The following is a 20,348-nucleotide window of genomic DNA, read 5'->3' on the forward strand; positions in this document are numbered from 1 at the left end:
AGATGCTACAGAGTTCAGAAACCAAAGGCCACAAGACTAGTAAATTGTGGAACAACATCTCAACCATAGGTATGGTTTACTATAAATACCTTGTATGCTAAATATGCATATCCATAAAGCGTGGCTTATTGAAAATTCTAAGTAATGGCTATATATAACATATCCAGATCTTTAGAATCACAGAATTATTTGAACACAGTAAGGTTGAACTCCTGAATTTGTTATCATCATGTTCTCCTACTTTTTTGGTGTCCCTTTTTGGCAAGATTTTATGTTCTTCCTTTTTCTTTGGCAGTGAGAACCAACCACTTGTTTCTTTTTGGTTTCATTCCTGTGAAATAGTCTGAATCCCATAGTTCAACACTTTCTTCCAGGATTTTCCCAGGGACACATACCAAAGGAGAACATGATTTGTGTCCTTATGTTAGCCAAGCAGTCTAGACGTTAGTAATTTCCAAGTTAACCAGTTATACAGCAGCAGGGCAATCTCTTTTACTCATTTCTTGTTATGACCTGGACAAGAGAGACACAGAAAAAGAAGAGAGTAAGTTACCCTGAGTCAAATGACAGAAAGAAATAAAAAGGACAGACTAGGGCAAAGCCAGGACAGCAAAGGCTAGTAAAACCCCGTAGGTTCAAATAATGCTCTTCACCTACCATTTTTGAGCTACAACTCCTACAACAGCACATACAAAATCAACCAAACATAGGTGAAGTTTTCAGCCCTATTTTCCCCTCTAAGAAATTGAGAGAAATCCTAAGAATGTCCATTGCCTTGAGATATTATTTCAAATAATGATGAAATGGTCTTCTGCTCTTATCATTTTCATTAATTTAAGAAAGATTTACTGAAAGCTAACCTGTGCCAAGAGCCTGACACTGGTGGTAGGGGGTGGGGGTGGGGAGCAGGCACTAAGACATATAATGTCCAGGTGAGGAGATACCTTAGAGTTTGGTGAAGAAGATGGACATGTTTTAATAATAATGATAATGGTAATAAAAGGCAGTGGAAGGAAAGAGTTGTTTGTTGTGACCTGATTGTGGAAGAGTTCCTAATTGGTATGCTGCTGTGAGTGAGTGAGTGGTGACAGAGCATTTTCTCAGTGTGGCCCTTCTGAATTAGTCAATGTTACAAAGACCTAACAAGGCCTAGCAGCAGGGGTGGTGCTTTAAATCCCTTCTCAGAAGCTTATTAGATGCTGAAGGACTTTTTTGATTAATAAACATAAAATCAAGTTATATTTCTTGAATAAACACAGGCTGGGAGACAAGACATCCAGCCCTACTTAGACTAAGAATGAGGGAAGGAGATATATTAGGCAAAGCCTGGTAATATGAATGTGGCTAATAAGAATATTGTCTAGAATCATAAAAGTAAATGAAATAGGCTAATGGAACAGTCTTCATTCACGAAGCCAAAAATAAGCTAGGACAGCTGGGCTGGTCCTTGGTGAAATGATTGAAGCAGGCAGAAATCTGCCTTTGAAACCCTGCAGTGCACTTCCAGCTCCTTTCCCCCTTGCCTGGCAACCAAGGTGCCCTCCAGAACCCTGGTCCCTCACCACCCTTTTATCCTGTTGACAGCTAGTTGCCAGAAATCCCCTTCTAACACACAGGCTTCTTCAGTCTCACTCCTTCTGCCTCACTTCTTTGCATTTCCAAAGGGCTTCTAAAACATGAGTCACCAGGGCTTTAAGACATAGGTATCTAATGGTGGGTGGTAGGTTGTAGTGGGGGAGCTATCTGGAGGCCACAGGCTTTTCTGCCTGTTATTGCCCAGTAAGCGGGGAACAACTTACTCACCTCTATCAGGTCACCTGTGCCAACTGCTCTTGGTGACAGGGCTGTCCAGTTGTAATCCTTCAGCCTTCAATAGTGGTTCCTTAGATAAGACTTCTTTTGATCTATTGTGAATGATGAAAATAAAATTCTGTCCCTTTTCTTGTTAAAAAGACTGAGACATAAATGTCAAGGACAAAATATCCTTACAAAGCCATGTAGCGATAATATCAGTGTCTTTTCAAACCGGCCACGTCGGTGAGCTGAAAAACAGCTCATCATTGTTGCTAACCTTAAACTCACTCACGCTCCAGGGTCCTTACCCCTTTCTTCACTCAGCTGCAGTGTGAAGCAAAATAATTTTAGGGCCCACTAAAATATGGACCACTTAAACATTTATCTAAATCATTGTCTCAGTTCTTGTAAAAGATAGTTTAAATCTTTGGCCAACTACTTTCCATGTTTTTTCCCTCCCTACACCAGGATGTATATTTAAAATAACTTTTGTTTACACAACCATACCTTAGCAACAGTGGCTAAGATAACAAGAGTGTGTTATCTAAAGCAAACCGATTCTGGCCACAAACTATATAAGCAGAGCAGCTAGATGTGATTGGTATAGCTCTCCTGTGATACCGTAAGCTTGAGGTGTTACAGGAGATTAAAGGCATATTTTTCAGACCTGAGATGATCCATTATTCATGTTTAACTTAAGGGATGGGCAACACATTTTATTCTTAATTATAGAATCATAAAATTTTAGAGCTGAAAGGGGTATTGAAAGCTACCTAGTCCAGTCCTTTGATATTATAATAAAAGAAAAATAAACTAAAGAAAAGAAATATAACTTGCTTTCTTCAGAGTGCACAGGTGTTACCAGCAGAGCTGGTTCAAGAAATCAGGTTTTCTGACTTTTAGTCCAGTAACTCCAGTAACTTTTGTATAACAGTGGTCCCCGTCTTTATTCCCCATGGATCCATTTGAAGTCCAACTTTTAAAATGGGCTTCCAGATGAATTGTTTCAACATATATGAATATAGATTTGAAGAAACTTGTATTTTTTGTGCCAAAAATAAAGAGATGATTAATTCTTTTTACATAATTCACAGCCCACTACCTTGGCAGAGATCATTGAAACTGAGAACTTCGTATGTTAGTGAAAATCTACATGATAGCTCCTGGCTGGTGTGGTTCAGTGGTGAGAGCATCTGCTTCCCCTGCCCCAAACACACACACACACCTGAAGGGTGGAGGGTTCAATCAATTCCCCATCAAAAAAACACTAAAGAAAAGAAATATAACTTGCTTTCTTCAGAGTGCACAGGTGTTACCAGCAGAGCTGGTAACATATCTGGGTTTCAGGTTCGATCCCAGGCCCCTGACCCCGGTCAGGGCACATGCAAGAGGCAACCAATTGATGTGTCTCGAATCACATTGATGTTTCTCTCTCTCTCCCCCTCCCTCCCTTCCATTCCTTCTAAAAATCAATGGAAAAAGGAAAAATATATCCTCAGGTGAGGGTTAAGAACAAAAATCTATGTGATTGCTGTGACCAATGACAGAATCAATTTGTTTGTGCATGTCTGAATTAAGAGAGACTCGTCCAGCTAAGTGAGATGTTGTTACAAGTGCTGACCCCAGAGCCTGACTCCTTCGGTATAGATTCCAGCTCTGTCTGCCACTACTCATGTTACTTTAGGAAAGTTTCCTGACACCTCTGTGCATCAGTGTCCCCAACTAAAAAGCTGGAGATACATTTATATTTATAAGAGTTTTGAGATAATAAGGTACTTTATTCAAAGTGCTTATAACAGTTCCTGGTAAATAGTATGTAATATCTGTTAGCTGTTTGAATTTGTAATAGCGAGGAAGTTATTAGGAGGGCACTAAAGGTAGGTTCTGACCACACCTTTCTTCTTTGACCTGAGAGCCTACATTCAAATTCTAAGCATCTAGCTTCATTATTAAGGATACTCTCAGTGGCTGTTCCAAAAATAATGGCAAAGGGTTTTCGCTCATTTCCCCAGGGTTTTGGTTGGTTTTTTAAACTCTTCTGATAAACAATAGATGTATTTGCAAGATGGCTAATCAGGTAGCCTTGAGAAAACACCTTCCATAGGATTGAAGGGCCCATGACTTCAACCCCATTAACTAAAATAAGCCAGTTTTTAAAAAATGCTGGAAGCTTATTTAATTGAAAATAAGTGAACAAAAAAACAGAGGTCCTGAAACTTCATACCACTTATTCTAAGTATATAAACAAATCAAAACAAAACATCACAGTTATCATATTTTTTAAAAAAATATATCTTTATTGATTTCAGAGAGAGGAAAAGAGAGGGAGAGAGAGAGAAAGAAACATTAACGATGGGAGAGTCATTGATAGAGCCCGCAACCCGGGCATGTGCCCTGACCAGAAATCGAACCCTGATCACCTGGATCCCAGGTCGACGCTCAACCGCTGAGCCACGCCCGGCCAGGCTAGTTATCAATTTTGATACATCAGTGGGTTAAAGGGAATGTTAAATGAAAAGTCTGAATTTTCAGTTTTTATCCAGGCATAAAAGACGCAATCTCTTGATATTTTCATATGTATTCATAAAGTCTGAAAGCAAATATTGTTCTGCAGACTACTAGGTAATATATAAGATGAACCAAAGGTTCAGAAAGGATAAGCAATATTGATGATGGAGAGAAGATATTCTTTGTACACCAATGCATTATTGATAAATCATTAAGAGCTGTTGCACTAAAACTATTGGAGCATGTAAAAATTATTACAAATAATGAAAATGAATACCTTATGAATATATTTACAGTTGTAAATGAAACATAAATAATAAAGTAAATGAGAAAATGCTTACCTTGATTTTTAACTAGAACAAGCAGTTATGTACTCTTTTTTTTGAAAAGGCTACATATTTAAAAGTAAAAAGAAATGACATTCTTTCAAAAATGTAGACTTAAGTGTTTTCTGCTAACCATTAATACTATGCATTCTCTAATTTGGATCATATCTTTGATTTAGCCAGTCTGTTACATTTGTATAATTTACCATTGTAAAACTTCCATTTGAGTTGCATAAACCACAAATATTTTAAAGCATTTTTTTAGTTTTGTTATTTATCTACTTAGAAGAAAGATTCACAATAACTACATATCTATCAACAATTACTTTAAATTTAAGTGGATTAAATGCTCCAGTCAAAAGACAAAGGGTGGCTGAATGGGTAAGAAAACAAGACCTATGGGTATTCTGCCTACGAGACCTCACTTCAGACTGAAAGACACAGAAAGTAAAGGGATGGAAAAAGGTATTTCATGAAAATGGGGGGGGGGGGGGAAACTGGGGTAGCAATACTTATATCAAACAAAATAGATTTTTTTAAAAAGTCTGTAACAAGAGACAAAGAAGGACCCGGCAATTCCACTTCTGGGTTTTAATCCAAAGAACCCAAAACACTAATTCAAAAAGACATGCATCTATATATATGTTCATTGCAGCATTATTTACAATAGCCAAGATATGGAAACAACCTAAGTGTCCATCAATAGATGAATGGATAAAGAAGTAGTGCACATATACAATGGAATATGACTCAGCCATAAAGAAAATGAATGAAATCTTAACATTTGCAACATGAATGTACCTAGAGGGTATTGTGCTAAGTGACATAGACAGAGAAAGACAAATACCATACGCTTTCATATGATTCATATGGAATCTAAAAAACAAAATAAACTAAGCAGAAATAAACTCGTAGATACAGAAAATGTTTTGATGGTTGCCAGATTGGAGGGGGTCTGGGGGAATGGGTGAAAAAGGTGAAGGGATTAAGAAATACAAATTGGTATTTACAAAATAGTCATGAGGGTGTAAAATACAGCACAGGGAATATAGGCAATAATATTTTAATAACTATATATGGTGTCAGATGGGTACTATATCAGGGTGATCACTTTGTGAGTTATATAAATGTCTAATCACTGAGTTGTACACCTGAAACTAATATAATATTGTATGTCAACTGTAATTGAAAAATTAAAAAAAATTTTTAGCCCAGCCAGGCATGGCTCAGTGGCTGAGCATTGACCGAGGATCCAGGAGATCACTGTTCGATTCCCAATCAGGGCAAGTGCCTGGGTTGCAGACTTGATCCTCCATCCGGGCCTCAATCAATGACTCGATCATCTATGTTTGTTTGCTTGTTTTAATATATCTTTATTGATTTCAGAGAGAGGAAAGGAGAGGGAGAGAGAGAGAGAGAAATATCAATGATGAGAGAGTCATTGATCGAGCCCGCAACCCGGGCATGTGCCCTGACTGGGAATCGAACCCCGATCACCAGGATCCCAGGTTGACGCTCAACCGCTGAGCCACGCCCGGCCGTGCTGTTTGTTTGTTTGTTTTTAAATGTAGCAAGACCCTGCTGATTGAAATTGCTGCCATGTGGGAACAAGAGTCTCCTGGATGGCCAGCAGCCTTCCTCCTCACAGCAATGCCTCGCTCTGACTAGCGGTCCCAGGCCTGCAGGCAGCTGCTGTGCCTTCAGGGGCTTTCGTTTGGTTGTTATTATTGTTGCTCTTCCCTCGGTGTAATTAAACTGCATCAATCACCCAAGTATTTCCAGTGTTTGTGAATTAGCTTTATTTGTTTTAGAAATGAGAAGCTAGCAGAATTCTTTGTTAGTGTAAAAGGTCAAAATTTTAGGAAAGCACGTGAAGGAAACTTAGGAAGCGTGGATCTCAGTAGAATTAACTTAAGAAGTCACCCTCTTCCTCGGAAGTGGCTATGTGTGCAGTTTTGTAACACCCTGCAGAGTGAAAAGGAGTGGGTGATATTTATAGGCAAAACAATTCAATTTAAAATATTTAAGGTCTGTGATGATATAAATAAAATGTATTGAAGCAATGCTATTGAACAGTAAACTCAAAATAATTTTTTAAAATTTGTCTTTATTTTTGAAAGTATTACAGATGTCCCCTTTAAAAACTCAAAATAAGTCTTTAAAGCAAGATAATACAGCACATTCGGAAGCATTCTACCATTTCCTTTGAGCCCTAACAAACAATTCATTACTGAGCGTAGCCTTAACTCCACCAGAGGGCCCATCACTTCTGGGAACCAAATGTTAGGTGACAGGTACATAGGAATCTTGGCACCATCTTGGCTGAAATTTCAGCTAAAAGGCTATTTTTAATAAGCACAATCTTTTCTTTAGAACATTTTATTCATTAATTCATTCATAATTCTTTGCTTTTCATGATCTGAGATTGAAATAGTCATTCACTAGAAAATATTGCAACTGATTAACAGATGCATCAGAAGTTGTAATTTTACTATTTGTTAATTCCCAGGGGATTTATTTCTGAGACAAAATTGATTTAACTTTGGAGCAACATCACCTTTATATTTGATTTTGTATTTGAAAAATAAAAACGTCTATTAAAGAAATGGTTAACTAAGCTTATTGTGGTAAACATTTCACTATATATGTGTATCAAATCATCTTCTTGCATACCTTAAATTTACACAATGTTATATGTCAATTATATCTCCATAAGGCTGGGGAATAAAAGTAAATAGTTTCAGAAATACATTAAATTCTACTGGATATTCCAGGGCTGCAGTTTAAATCTCATTTAAGAATGAAAGACTACAAAGCAAACATTAACATGCTGTAAGTTTTTTAATAACACTATAGGTATTTTTTATTCAGAAGATAGACTTCAATGTGAGTGACATAAGAGGATTTAAAAGAAAATACAGTAGAGGCAATAAACTACAACTTTAAAAAACAACAACTCCCTAAACGATGGAAAGTTATAGACCCTGGAATATTTATTCTAAAAACAAAATGATGTGAGTTGGAAAGTACGAAGAGGAAGCTTTAATAACCTTCCAAATAAAATAAGACAACCATTCAGTAAAAGCTGAGATCGGAGGAGATAAACACCACCATCCCTTTAATGTGGAAACAGCAGAGTATGAAAACATTTGTTACACAGTTTGTGACACAGCTGGTCAAGTATTAGGTATCTTTGGATAGCACTGATGCTATCAAAGACATGGGGGAGGGGGGTAAGGGAATCCCAAAAGAGATTATTTAGTGGATACTATATACCGTTTCTTTCCCTCCCTCCCTCCCTCCTTCCCTCCCTCTCTCCCTCCCTCCCTCCTTCCATCCTTCCTTCCTTTCTCCCCACCTCCCTCCCTCCCTCCTTCCCATCCTTTCTCTATTTTCTTTCTTTCCCCATGGGTTTTACCAAGTGCTCTCTGGGTCTTAAAAGCAAAGTTAGGTCTTCAGACATTCAGGAACAGATCTTGTGCCTAGAAAGGAGCTTTTCCAGTAAAGAGATATAACTGTCAGTTGAAATCTGAAAATTTTAAATCACATTATTACCTAAGAATGCATTTGACAAAACTGGTTGGTATCCTTTTGTTTAACCAATCACTTTTAGAAATAAATTTGGTGCAATGTTATGACGTTTAAGTATGTGTTGTCAATTATTATTTGTTAAATGCCATGTAATTATTTATTTTGCTTTAAAATAAAATATCTTAAAAATGTACTGCTTCTGATTTTACTTACATCAGATTTAATGCCTTTATAGAGTCTTTGTGACATAGTAATATAATCATTTTGAATGTTTTTAATCCCTAATAAATAATATTTTAAAGATTTCCCTTGCTATTTCACTGTTTTTCTTGGGCTGGTCCACTGGTATCCAAATGTAACATTTCACTGTTATTTATTTTTTGTTCCTACCACGAATCTCTAATACTATTTCTGCCTGCTGAAAAAATGCTCTAAAAGAATGTTTGGTTCTTCACTAAAGAAAAGCATTTTCTTTTCTTAACTCATGGCTCCATAAGCACAGTTTATTTTGGTAAACTTCTGTGACATAAGTTTTTATATTTAGCAGAATCTCTATCTATTTTGTTATCATATTTTGTATGGTACTTTTAGTAATGCCTGACTTTTTGCAAGGTGTCTCATTTTTCCCTTTTGCTGTATTTCAAAAAAAAATTTATTATCAAGCAAGACCTCAGTAAGAGATATGAAAAATATCATCTACCATTAAATAATTCAGATTACTAAAGTCCATTTAAAAATATTGCCTGCCAAAATGCACTTTCCATGACGGCAGGGACCTTTGCTTTGTTCACGTGTATAACCTAATGCCTAGAATAGTATTTGGCACATAAGAGATGCTCAATAAGTACTGAGTGAATGAATTGTATGCATTTTTTCCAAAGTAATATGTTCAAAGTTATTTTCTTATTGCTGTGAACTGAATTGTGTCCCTGTAAAATTTGTATTGTGATGCCCCAGTCCCCAACCTAATTGTACTTGAAGATTGGGCTTTTAAGATATAATTAATGTTAAATGAGGTCATTAGGGTGGGATTGTAATCCAATAGGATTGGTGGCCTTATAAGAACAGAAAGAGATCTCTCTTAATATCTCTCTTTCTGACCCCCCTTCTCCCCCCCCCCCCACCATGCAGGTAGCAAAGAAAGGCCATATGAGGACATAATAAGAAGGTGGACATCTGCAATCTGTGGAGAGAGTCCTCACCAGACATTGATTCTGCTAGCACTTTAATCCTGAACTTACTGGGTTCTTCTTTTTTTAATTTAAAAATTTAATTTATTGGGGTGATATTGGTTAATAAAATTATATATGTTTCAGGGGTACAACTCTATAATACATCATCTGTATATTGCATTATGTGTTCACCACACAAAGTCAAGTCTCATTTCATCACCATTTATCTCCCCCTTACCCTCTTCTATCTGCTCCCACCCTCTTTCCCTCTGATAATCACCGTACAGCTGTGTCTATGAGGGTTGGTTTGTTTGTTTTTTGGCTTAATCCCTTTACCTATTTCAGCCAGTCCCCCAAACTCCCTCCCCTCTGACAGCTGTCTGTTCTGTATCTATGAGTTGGACTTTTCAGCTTCTATGTCCAAGGAGCTTTCAAATGATTATCTCATGCCTTTTTACTTACCTTGTGTGGCTAGCTTTCAATGAAGAATTTATCTTTCATCCCTTGTTCTTGCAGCCATATTTTGTTTACATAACTTAGAACTCACAGTATTTAAGATTTTTTATTATAACTTATACATTAAAATGTAAATGATGTGGAACAAAACAATCTTTAAAATGTTTATACTATTCAAATTTGCACACAGTTTTGTTCATACATTTGAGTCAATTGGGTCACTGAGATGTTTTTAAATCCTAAAAAGTTTATTTTAGGTGTTTTTTGGTGTTTTCCCTTTCAAAGATTTCATTATGTATATATGTGTGCTCAATTAAAATGTAGATACTTTTGAAATTTATAACGGAGGAAAATAACATTGCCTACTCTCATTTAGCAGATAATAAATTTGTAATGCATTTTGAGCTCTTTGAACTAAAATCTGTAAAGATGCTAAGTATTTTATTTCATATCATTAGCATTTTGGCTGGAAACCTCTCCCTCCAGGCACATATGGGATTTTTATTTTTATACATAAATTTGCATACATAATTGCTTCACTATCTTTCACAGATTTTAGACATTAACTTGACAAATATAATCAAGTCATCCATTTCAGTTTGGCTTAGTGGCTTTGAAACTTCTTAATGGAGATATTTTCATATCTACTCAGTTTTCAGCTTTCTCACCCTCTCTCCCTGCCCCTCCTCCCAAACTCCAAAGAGGTATTTAATTATCAGGGACTGTAGATTGGCCCAACAAACACACTGATTTTAAAAAATAATTTACGTGGTTTTGTTTAATATTTTTACATATTCCATGTCAACAGAAAATATTCAGAAATAAGTATATTCAGAGAAGAAAACTATGATAAAAAGAAAGAAAGCAAGAAAACACCATGGACATATTTATTAAAAGAGTGACACCTCCTCAAGAACAACCTCAGGCAGGTCCCTCAGGAGGTGTTCCAGAAGAAGGCATTGCTATCATAGGAGATGACAGTCCCGTGCATGTTATTGCCCTGAAGACCTTCCAGTAGACAAGATGTAAAGGTGGAAGACAGTGATTTTGATGATCCTGACCCTGTGTAGGCCTAGGCTAAGGTGTGTGTCTGTGTCTTACTTTGTAACAAAATTGTTTTAAAAGTTAAAAACAAATTAAATAGAAAAAAAGCTCATGAAAAAAGATATAAAGAAAGAAAATATTTTTGTACAACTGTACAATGTGTTTCTGTTTCAAAGTTTAAAAAGTTTAAAAGTTTATAAAGCAAAAAAGTTATAGTAAAGTAAGGTCAATTAAAAGTTTAAAAAAATTTATTGTAGCCTAAGTGTAGTGTTTATAAAGTTTACAGTAGTGTACAGTAATGCCCTAGGCCTTCACAATTACCACTCACTCACTGACTCACCCAGAGCACCTTCCAGTCCTGCAAGTTCCATTCACGATAAGTGCCCAATACAGGTGTACCATTTTTTATGTTTTATACAGTATTTTTACTGGACCATTTCTATGTTTCAATATGTTTAGATACACAAGTACTTACTATTGTGTTACAATTGCCTACAGTATTCAGTAGAGTAACATGCTATACAGGCTCATAGCCTAAGAGCAATAGGCTGTACCATGTAGCCTAGGTATATAGTAGGCTACACTACATAAGTTTGTGTAAGTGCACTCTATGATGTTCACACAATGACAAAATCACCTAATGATGCACTTTTCAGGCTATATTGTCATCCTTAAGCAATGCATGACTGTATATAGAAAATCCTAAGGTATCTACTAAAAAAACCATTAGAACTAATAAATGGGTTCAGCAAGGTTGCAAGATATAAGATCAATATATTAAAATCAATTGTATTTCTGTGTACTGGCAACATACAATCCAAAAAATCAAATTAAGGGAAAAATTCCATTTACAATAACAATAAAGAATAAAGCACTTTAAAATAAATTTAACAAAAGAAGTGCAAAACTTACACAAGAAAACTATAAAATGATGTTGAAAGGTATGCAAAGGAAATCTACATAAGTAGAAAGACATCACATGATCATGGAACAGAAGACTTAACGTTGTTAAGATGGCAATACTTCCCAAACCAATCCACACATTCAGTACAATCTCTATCAAAATCCTAGCTGCACCTTTGCAGAAAATGAAAAGCTGATACTAAAATACATATGAAAATAAATGCAAAGGACCCCAAATAACCAAAAAATATTGAAAACAAAATAAAGTTGGAGGACTCACTATTTTAGATTTCAAAATTTAATACAAAGTAACAATCAAGACTGTGGTATTGACATAAGGCTAGACCTATAAAACAATGGAATTTGAATTTAACATCTAGAAAAAAAACCACCTTAAACTTATTGTCAATTTTTTACAAGGCTCCATAGATAATTCAATTGTCAATTTTTTACAAGGCTGCATAGATAATTCTTTCATATAAAAAGAAAATATAGTCTTTTTAATAAATTGTGCTGAGATATTCACATGCAAAAGAATGAAGTTGGACTCTTACCTCACACGATACATAAAAACTAACTCAAATGGGCCATAGATCTAAATATAAGAGCAAAAGCTATGAAATTCCTAGAAGAAAACATAGGAATAAATACTTGTGACCTTGAATTAGATAATAGTTTCTTATATATAACACCCAAAGCACAAACAACAAAGAAAATGGATAAATTGACTTCAACAAGATGAAAAACTTTTCAAAGGACACCATCAAGAAAGTAAAAAAGATAACCCATGAAATTAGAGAAAATATTTGAAAATCGCATATCTTATAAGGAACTTGTATCTAGAATATATAAAGTACACTTACAACTAAAAAATAAAGACAAATAACTGAAAGTTTATGGCCACACTAAAACCTGCACACAGAAGTTTATAGAAGCTTTATTTATAATTGCCAAAACTTGAAAGTAACCAAGATGTCCTTTAGTATGTGAATGGCTAATAACCAAACAGTGAAATATTATTCAGCACTAAAAAGAGATAAGCTATCAAACCATGAAAAAACAAGGGAGAACTTTACTATCTCCAACAGAAAGAAGCCAATCCAAGGCTATATACTGTATGATTCCACCTCTACGACACCCTGAAAAAGGCAAAACTATGGAGGCAGTAAAAAGATGAATGGTTGTCAGGGGATTTGGGGGGAAGGGGAAGGATTAACATGTGAAACACATGATCTTTAGGGTAGTGAAAATACTCTATATGATATCATAATGATGGATACATGCTATTATATATTTTTCAAACTCATTGAATGTACACCACCAAGAGTAAACACTAATACAAACTATTGACTTTGGGTGATTATGATGTATCCATGTAAGTTCAAAATTTTTAACAAATGTGCCATTCTAGTGGGACAGTGTTAACAACAGGGAAGCTATGAACATGTAGGGCAGGAGATATATGGGAAATCTCTGCACATTCTCTTTAATTTTGCTGCAAACCTAAAACTGCTCTAACAGAAAAGCTCAATGAAGAAAAGAATAAATAACCCAATTAAAAAGTTGGCAAAGAAGTTGAATAGGCATTTTTATTTAAAAAAAAACATACAAAAGTCCAATAAGCACACAAAAAGATGCTCAACATATTAATCATTAGAGAAATGTAAATCAAACCATAATGAGATACCACTCCACACCCCTAAGGTGGCTAAAATAAAAAAAGACAGACAATAACAAGTGTGAGTAAGGATGTATAAAAATGGAACCCTCATACATTGCTGGAAGAAATGTAAAATAGTGCAGCCACTTTGAAAAATACTTTACAGGTTCCTCAAAATGTTAAACATAGACTTACCGTAAGATCCAGCAAGACCCACTCCTAGGTTTATGCCAAGAGAATAGAAGCATATGCCCACACAAAACTTACACACAATGTGCATAGCAGCATTATTTATAACAGCCAAATGGTGGAAACAATGCAAACGTCCATCAACTGAACAATGAATAAGCAAAATGTGCTATAACCATACACTGGAAAATTATTGGTCAATAAAGGAATCATTTGGTGATAAAGAAGGAAGTACTGATATGATACATGCTATAATAAAACCATTATTAGAAATTGAATTGTGGAATATAGAATAGCTCTAAAGAGAAAGAAAAACTTTTATGTCTTTTTTTTTTTTGCTTAATACTATGTGCTTTCTAACTTTTAAGCTGGCATACATTTATCCATTGCAGATTATTCCACCCACTGTTTGCCCTTATAATTATATCTGAGTGATTTAAAAATAAATAATTTAATTCATTCTCTTAATTCTATTGTATCAAAAACAGTCATGCCTGTCAAATTTGTCAAACCACGACCAAATACATGTGTAAACAAAATGAAATATATTAACAAGTAAAAAGTGCAAAAAATTCCTATTAATTACTGGAACCACAGTTCTGTTAAATTTAGAAATACTATATTAACCAAATTATATAACTTATATGAAATAGAATATAGTCACTCTAAATTTCAAATAAACCATTTCCTTTGCCAATGGTAAGAAAAAATTAACAGTAGCAGAAGCAAAAACAATATAAGTTGTTTTACCTCTTCTCATATTACATTATTTTTTTCCTTAGGACCTAATTTTACTAAAGTCCTTTTGTAAATGTCAAAGAATAAGCACCTCGATGTTTCTAAACTTGAAAAATAGCCACAGACAGTTTGTTTCCAGTATCATAAAACCTACTAGCCTATCCAGTAATGACCCATTTACTTGTCAGCCACCTGGGGAGTGTGGGTGGTGTGGGTTGCCCAACTATCTTTTGATTATGTCTTTGGAAAGGAGTGGTAGGTGCCATGCCAATGTTCCTGTGGTATTCTCTCAGTGCCAAATAGATGGTGTTTTGAATCCCATCAGCCTCATCCCTTAACACGATCGATTTCAGACCACAGCCATTAAATAACACTGTGGCATATAAGAGTAGTTAGTGCAGTGTTCACAGAACTGTGGCCAGAACAATAAAAATGTGAAACAGATGGCAGGAAGCTCCAGTTTTCCTTGTTTCTCTTTTCAGTTGCACAGCTTATCTATATAATCAAGCCACAGGCGGCAACATGCTTCCACTCATCCTCTCCTAGGGTTCCATTAAGAATTCCCCGAATGAATCAGATTGATGGATTATTTAAACTATAAAACTATAATGTAGGACTCTCAATACAGTCTCATTTATTATTATTATTTTTAAAAACCTTTCTGGTTAACCACAAGTCTACATATCTCACACTGATTAATTTAATCAGGTACTTTTTAAATGTCATACAGTCATCCAGAGGCCTTTGAATTATGAGTTTAGCCTTAAAAAGCTAAACTAACTGGAATAATCAAATCAACCACCCAATCAGAATTTTAAAATATGCCTTTGATACATTTTAATTTTTATTTATGTATCCCTAGAATAAGGTTGAAAGTAATTGTATTGAAATGCATACATAATTTAATTCCGAGTAAGACTAAAACATTAATATGGGAAAATGTCTTTCTTCCTAATCTAGGTATATTAAAATATAAAAAATTTATTTCCAAATTTTGTAGTAGACTAACTTCTAAAGCAAAGATTAGAAGAGCTTGAAATTTCAAATTGAAAATAATTATTCAATCTCAGTAATTAAACCAATAATCATTTGTCAAATGCCTGTATGTTGGATGTTATTCATGGATAACTGAATGTTAACTGCATAAATCTACCTAATACTGATAAAATCAACATATGAGTGTTTCTATGTGGCAGCACTGTCTAGCACTATTTCCATTATAAAGATAAAACTAAAACAGAGAGAGGCTAAGTCACTTGCCCAAGGCCATACAGCTAGAAATGCAAAGCTGAGATTTAGAGGCAGCCTGGCTCTGAAGGCCTCATAATTTACCAGCAGGCTATTCTGGCCATTCTGCCCTGAAACTAAATCTGCTGTTGCGTTTTCTCCCTCCCTCCCCTCCCCTCCCTTCCCCTCTTTTCCTCTCCCCTCCCCTCCCCTCCTCTCCTCTCCTCTCTATCCAGTTATAGCAATATACAGCACTTGTCTTTACAATTTTCTGTCCTTTATAGTTTTAGACTTTTTCTTTCTATTTTTCCTCTCAACCCTTTTTTGTTGGCTGAAGCATTCCTAGTTTCAGATCATGATGATATAAGATACATCACAGACCCCTGATCCTAGATGGTGCCTTCATTATCTCATCCCATTTCTGTATTTTTCAGGAGGCTCCTGAGACCCCAAAATGATAAAAGGCTTATACAATTGGCAGAAGGTTCTACTGACTCATCAGTGAGTTGGCCAAGTTGAGAAACTAAGTAAAAGATTCTCATCTTAGCTTTTGTTCATTCTGACAGTTTGTAGCCTTGGTGTTTAGAGCAATTCACATGTCAGTCAGTATTTTTTAGGGATGTCGCCAGAAAACCATCTAATTTCCCAAGGGTTGTGATATTAGTCACACATGTCAGACTAAGTCATACTTCTTTTCTAAAATAAAAAAAAAGCAAGAGATACTATTATCCCCAAGGCATACACGCTTCAACAACAAAAGAAGACTCTCAGGGACTTGGTGGAAACTCAATTGTACCAAAAAGCAGGCAATGCTTAGGCTGTAAATCTTGTCCCTTTTTAATCAATGAAAGCAAACATGCTTTCTGTTTCTATGTGAAAAAGTACCACAAGGAAGAGCTATTAAATTAAGAATTAAGAAAAAATGATATTTAATGCTGCCATAAATTTACAAAAGTTAATAATTATCTGTTCCCTTCCTTGTTTTTTTTTTCTCCAATTACAGTTTACATTCCATCTTATTTTGTGTTAGCTTCAGGTGTACCCTTTGTTGGTTTTTATTCACTTTATTTCTGTTAAAAAATGGATTTTATTTTTAATATATTATTCTTTAACCTATTCTGAGAGAATGGGATTAACACTATCAATATCATACATTTTTTTTATGGCAGAAAGTAAGGAGCCTACACGTGTTATCTTAACCCCACAGTAACCCAAAGGAACAGGAGAACCCTGGGGTTCAAAGATGTCCAGTGGCCCATGTAAACTCAATCTGCAAGAAATTAACAGAACCAGGCCTAGAGAGCACTTTCCAGCTTAAACTGGTGCACGGTCTGTCCACTGGTTTGTCTCTAAGTGCATGAGGTAAGAGAGAAACCATAGGTAATCCCTGTAGTTTCCTTGCTTTCAGTGCTAAGGTTCTAAAACTTGAGTGCATGAGAATTAGCAAAATGCAGATTCCTGGAAACTTTGTTTTTAAAAGTCAGGATTGCGGCCAGGGGATCTGTATTTTAATAGTCGAACCTGTTGATTCAATTGCCAATACAAAGGCCAAACATTTTTAAATTCTCCTGTGTCCTAATCCTACCTACTTTTTCTTTTTTTCTTTTATGTTGGCAAATACAGAAGTCGCTGGATAAGGAGCGGGATGGCAAAGGCCTTCGGCATGAACCCGGGGCGGCCGCAGAACAAGAGCGAGAGGAGCAACTGAACCGCCAAGACTGCATTTCCGATGTAAGGGCCTCGTTATAAACTCTTTTCTGTTCTTACTACAACTGTTTTTCTCTTTCTCTTTAACATTTCAAACAAGGCTGGAAAATTAAAAGCAGGTTTCTTTATGACGTTTTCTATTCCTACACAAATCCCACCATTCCAAAGAAATGTCTATTACCCGTTGTTCTTGACACTTCTAATCATCCATTGTCCCTGAAGGAAATTGACAGTGGAAAAGAATATAATGCGAATTTCAAAATTCAGTAGTCAACTTAAACTTATTCTCTGTCCTAGAATCAGGCTAGCCATTTTCAGAACTTTTCCCAAGGCCTTCATTTTCTTGCTACGTGTTTCAAATTCCACTCAGCTGGAGGAGCGATTTCCAGCTGTAATTATTGATTCAGAGACGTTTCCTAGATCACCTCTAAAAAGTGCTCATCTTTGAAATTTAGCTGTTAAGCTTACACCCTGCTTTGATCACATCAGAAGCAGCTTTGAAGTTTTATTAAATGTTATAATTACTACTTTTTAAGTCTGCTACTCTTTTTTTTCTTTTTCTTTTTTGTTCAAAATATTACAGATGTCCCTTTTTCTCCCCAGTGGCCCATTCCACCCCGGCCCACCCCCCTCCCCAGTCCCTCTCCACACCTTGGGTTGAGCATATATGCGTATAAATTCTTTGGTTAATCTCTCCCCCTCCACCCACACCCCCCCCCTCCATCCCTCTGAGATTCATCAGTCTGATCCACGGTACTCTTTAGTTAAATTATGTAACTTGAAATTGAGAATATGACTTTAAACCGTAATGTCTGTGTACCGATGAACATCTGTTTACTGACCTTTCAGTCACTATGTTGAAATCTGCTATAATTGACTTACTTTTACTCAAAATTGAGTAGGCTGTTTTTAACACTTACAATCAGCTCTTCAGGTGAAAGTCTTACAATCAGCCATCTGTGTGATCTCCCTGACTGTTGCATACTATAGGTCGTCAATAAATATGTAATTATTTGCTGTTATAAGAGTTTTAGAGATACACAGACCAGCCATCGGACTTTGAATCTTTCTCTTACTCATTTTCTCACATTAGGCAAATTAGTCAACCTCTCATTTTCTTTATTTGTGAAGTAGGAGTAAAAACAGCACTACCCTATAGAGTTAGCTTGAGAAATGAACAAGTTATGTAAGCAATTCATAGAGAGCCAAAATCATACTAAGCCCTCAACTGAAGTTAGCTATTAATTAAATGAAGGAGAGATAATAAAATATTTTTTCATGGCCGCATCTACGTTTTAATGGCAAGTTATTGGAAAACAACTTAAATATGTATCTAGAGGAAATTGGTTGAAAAATTATATATATGGAATATTATACACAATGAAATATTAACTGTCATTAAAAAGGATAAGAAAGTATTTTATGCACTGATATGGAATTCACTACAAGAAATGCTGTTATCTAAAAAGCAAACACAAGCCCTGGCTGGTGTGGCTCAGGTGGGCGTTGTCAGGTGCACTTAGGGGTTGCTGGTTTGATTCTCAATCAGGGCACATGCTCTGGTTTCAGGCTTGATCCATGGCAGGGGGCATGCAGGAGGCAGCTGGTAGATGTTTCACTCTCCCATTGATGTTTCTCTCTCTCCCTCTCCCTTTTTCTCTTTCTTAAAATTTAAAAAAAAAAATCAAGAAACAAAATATAGAGCAGCGTTGGTATATGTGCCACCATGTTCCATAAAAGAAGGGGGGAATAATATATATTTTGGAGAGATCACACAGATAACTCAGACAGACTCTCATCTTACGGAGCTTATTTGTCTGTAAGTGTTAAAAATAGCCTGCTCATTTCTGACTAACAAGAAATCTATATCTACAGTTACATATCTTCCATATATTTTATAAAAAAAATATAATTTGTACATGTTTGCTTGTATGTGAATAAAATATTTCTGTGAGATACATACAAAAAATTATACCATATACTGCCTGAGGGGGAGGAGAATTGGAGTCTTGAAGACAGAAGAAGAAGGTTATTTTTTTCCATATTCGCTCTTGTAGCTTTTGAATTTTGAATCAAAAGAATATATTATTTATTCAAAATATAAATAAATATAATTAAAATAATTTGGAATGCCAAAACAGAGAGAGAGCATTTAAAAATCAAGATTGTAACAAGAAAATGATAGTAATTACTAAGAAAAATTGTCTTCATGCAAAAAAAAACCACAACAACCCCAAAAGCAATCAATAGATATCTTATATGTTAGGACTGAAAAGTGATATCACTTATCAAAATTAAATGGGAAAAAAAAGGTTAAATATAATTTAAAAATTTTTTTTATTATAGGTGTCTATGTGGGAAAGGAAACTGCCTTTCATATACACAAAGACTTTGCACTTTTTTAAAATTAAATTTATTTGGTGACATTGGTTAATAGGATTCTATCTTTTTAAAGTTAAATTAACACTTTGTACTTATCCTAAAAAACAGAATACATTAAATTAATTATCATTTGTAGGAAACACCTTTTTTGCTTGTTTCTAGAAGCACATTAGTCAATTCTACATTGATTTAACTCTAAAAACATTACAGGGTAGGAAAGATTCTTAAACAAGAAACATGTATACCCCAAAGTGTAAGTATTTTTACATTGGACTATATAAAATTAACAGATTTCTATATTTAAACAGGTACTAAAATTAAAATATAAAAGTATGGTAATTGATATGAAGCCCTTGGAAGCATGCTAGCTCAATATATGTTAATATCATCAGGTATTTGGGAGCAATGGAATCAGAAATATAAACTCATAGGAAAACTAAATCATATCTTTCTTCAATAATATTTAATTGAACTATACATTCAGAAAAGTACACAGATCCTCCATGTACAGCTTAATGAATTTCTGCAAACTGAACATGCATGCTCAGGTAAAGAAATAGAGGATCATCAGATTCCAGAAGCTCCCTCATCTTCCCACCCAATTATCACCCCCTCTTTACTGCCCAGAGGTAGCTCCTATCTTAACATCTAACATCACACACAGTTCAGTTTTGCCTCGTTTTTAACTCCGTATACATGGAATCATATTGT

This window comes from Miniopterus natalensis, chromosome 4, assembly GCF_054644295.1.
Source record: "Miniopterus natalensis isolate mMinNat1 chromosome 4, mMinNat1.hap1, whole genome shotgun sequence".
Lineage (NCBI taxonomy): Eukaryota > Metazoa > Chordata > Mammalia > Chiroptera > Miniopteridae > Miniopterus > Miniopterus natalensis.